General features: G+C 44.1%; 1 long non-coding RNA gene across 1 annotated transcript in view; it reads left to right on the forward strand.

Annotated features, from left to right (window-relative positions):
• The first annotated feature begins 387 nt into the window (after positions 1 to 387).
• The window catches only part of LOC122546696, an 8,915-nt gene continuing 6,203 nt past the window's right edge, over positions 388 to 3,099 (forward strand). Inside the window, exon 1 of the long non-coding RNA XR_006310793.1 lies at positions 388 to 470. This is a non-coding gene — a long non-coding RNA (uncharacterized LOC122546696). The remainder of the gene's footprint in view (positions 471 to 3,099) is intronic.

Here is a 3,099-nt window from a genome sequence, read left to right on the forward strand (position 1 = left end):
GACCTAGAATGACCCTTGGTGTGTGCAGGAAGAGGAAACGGGAAAGGGGAGTTGGATCCGGTTTAGACTGGGATGGTTTAATTACACTCTGTACATGTAGTTAGGCCTGAATTAGAAACTCTTGGTCCCACGTTTACAACAAAAGGGAAAATGGCTGTGGCCCTCAGGCGGTGATAGGTCCTGGGTTATGGCCGCCATCTTTATTGGGGGCAAGGTACAGAGAGGCACATGGACATGTCCTCTTCCTGGGTGGGTGCAGCTGTTTTGAAGAGGAGCATTTAAACATCAAACACATACCAAGAGAAATATTTGTCTTTACTGTTCAGCCTTCACTGACTGTGAGTTTTGTTTTTTCAATTCATTTTATAGGATATTAATTGAGAATAATTGAGACAGGGATCACAAAAGCAATTTTCTATCATCAGCAGGGTCATCAGGATCTGAATACCATTGACATTAAACTGTGGAAGGTGAAAGTTGTGTCTGTTCTGTCTGTGTGCAAGTATTTTTTTTCAAGCAAAACTGTAGTTGGATCACCCTTGGGGTTTGTGTTCAATTCTGGGCCCTGCAGCTGTGGAAGGAGGTATTGGCCTGAGATGGAGAACAAATTTATCCAAATTATACCTCGTCTCTTTCTAGGAACTGTCATTTAGACCCAATCACCCACTTCATGATGTTAACCTGTAAACTCCTTATTTTCAATTCCCTGCAAACTTCTCAATAAAATTCCTTGTGGACTCAAATTCCAGCACCATTTCAGGTGAAATGTTCCAGGTTCTCACAACTGTCTGTTCATTCAGAAACTGCTGAAGTCCATGTTGACTCTGGGGTTACAAAGGGCTGAATTGAAAGATGAGATGCTGTTCTTGAGCTCCCATTGAGACACACTGGAACAGTACAGGAGGCTGAGGGCAGTGTAGGTATGAGCAGACAATGAAAATGACAGGGCTGCACTGTGAGGGCTGCTTGGCATAAATGAGAGTGTTTTGGAGTTGGGTGTAAACAGAGCGAGGTGAGACAGAAAGAAGGTGAACCTCAGCTTCAGTTTTAGTTCAGGCCATTCAGAAATTCACATGTTCCCAATGGGAACAGCCAAGTTGGAAGCGTTACCTGCTGAGTTGTTTTTTTAATAGTTTTTAAAAGTGAAAAATGTCGTCTTAAGTAAAGATCGGGCTTTTTATTATAATGGAAATGTTTGAAGTGAAGAAAGGTTGCTAGGTCATTTAAATTCTCTTAATGGGAGTAACCAGCTGAAACTAGAAAGACGTTGTGACAGCATACCTCAGACCAGTGGTGTGCTCCTCTTGCAAAATATGGGAAATAAGGGACGCTTCCAGTGTCCGTGACGGCTATGTGTGCAGGAAGAGTGCCCACGTGCAACTACTGGGAAACTGCTTTTCAAACCTCGAGCTGAGAGTGGACTCACTGTGGAGCAATACTGAGAATATTATGGACAGCATGTTTAGTGAGTTAGTCACACTGCAGGTGAGGGTTACACAGGCAGAAAGGGAATGGGTGACCATCAGATCAAGTAAAAGGCTCAGGAAGGAAGTGCAGGACTCCCCAGTCATCGTTCCCCTTCTCAAACAGATATTGTGCACCACTTGGGATTCTACAAGTGCGGAACAGGTGGATTGGGGTCTCAGGGGAAATCAGCAACAGATGATGACATGACACCACAGATAGCTCCGCTGCACAGAACTGCAGGAAGGAGAATGGCAGAGCTATAGTGACAGGGGATCCAATAGTCAGGGTCAGAGACAGGCGTGTCTGTGGCCACACACATGAATCCAGACAGTGGAATTGAACCCAGGTCCATTTATTGATAAGTGCACAGACCAATAAAGGTCAGCGTCCCAAATACAACCTTCAGCACTTGATCACCCTGAAGCTCTACTTTCCAAGGACTGTGCACTTGTTCTGAGCCCTTCAGAGAGATTGAAGGGGGTAGGGAGAAAACAGGAACAGGGTTGCGTTATAATCTACAAAATAACGGTCACCCTCCGCTCTCAGTCTCTCCCCTCTGTCTCCAATCTCCCATCGTACCTCCTCCCCACCGCAGGGAAAAGACCTTGTGTATTTACCCTATCCATGCCCCTGCTGATTTTATAAACCTCTAAAAGGTCACCCATCAGCCTCTGAACCTCCAGGGAAAACAGTGTATTCATCCTCCCCCGTAGCTCAAATCCTCCAACCCTGGCAACATGCTTGTAATTTGTTTCTGATCCTTTTCAAGTTACACAATATTGTTTTGATAGGAAGGAGATCAGAATTGCATGCAATATTCCAAGCGTGACCTAACCAATGCTCTGTACAGCCTCAATATATCCTCCCAACTCCTATACTCGGTGCTCTGACCAATAAAGGATAGCATACTAAACACCTTCTTCACTATCCTATCTACGTGCGATTCTGCTTTCAATGAGCTATGAACCTGTTCGCCAAGGTCTCTGTTCAGCAGCACTCCCGAGGACCTTACCATTAAGTGTATACACCGTGCTGATATTTTACTTTTCTAAAATGCAGCACCTCACATTTATCTAAATTGAACTCCATCTGCCTGTCCTCAGCATATTCAACCATCTGATCAAGATCCTGTTGTAATCTGAGATAATCCTCTTCACTGTCCACTGTACCTCCAATGTTAGTGTCATCTTACTAACATTACTTCTTATATTCGCATCCAAATCATTTCTATAAATTATGAAAATTAGTGGATCCAGCACCGATCCTTTGTGACACCCCACTGGTCACAGGACTTCAGTCTGAAAAGCAACCTTCCACCACCACACTCTGTCTTCTACCTTTGAGCCATTTTTGTATCCAAATGGCTAGTTCTCTCTGTATTCCATGAGATCTAACCTCGCCAACCAGTCTCCCATGGGGAACCTTGTTGAACGCCTTACTGAAGTCCATGTAGATCATTTCCACCGCTTTGCCCTCATCAATCCACTTTGTTGTTACTTCAAAAAAATTGACTCAAGTTCATGAGACGTGATTTCTCACACACAAAGCCGTTATAATATCCAGGACTTAACTCTGTACATTGGGGTCTGCGTCACCCAGTTATAGATGTTAATATTCTGGATAAAGTTCACG

The sequence above is a fragment of the Chiloscyllium plagiosum genome, unplaced genomic scaffold, assembly GCF_004010195.1.
Source record: "Chiloscyllium plagiosum isolate BGI_BamShark_2017 unplaced genomic scaffold, ASM401019v2 scaf_23041, whole genome shotgun sequence".
Lineage (NCBI taxonomy): Eukaryota > Metazoa > Chordata > Chondrichthyes > Orectolobiformes > Hemiscylliidae > Chiloscyllium > Chiloscyllium plagiosum.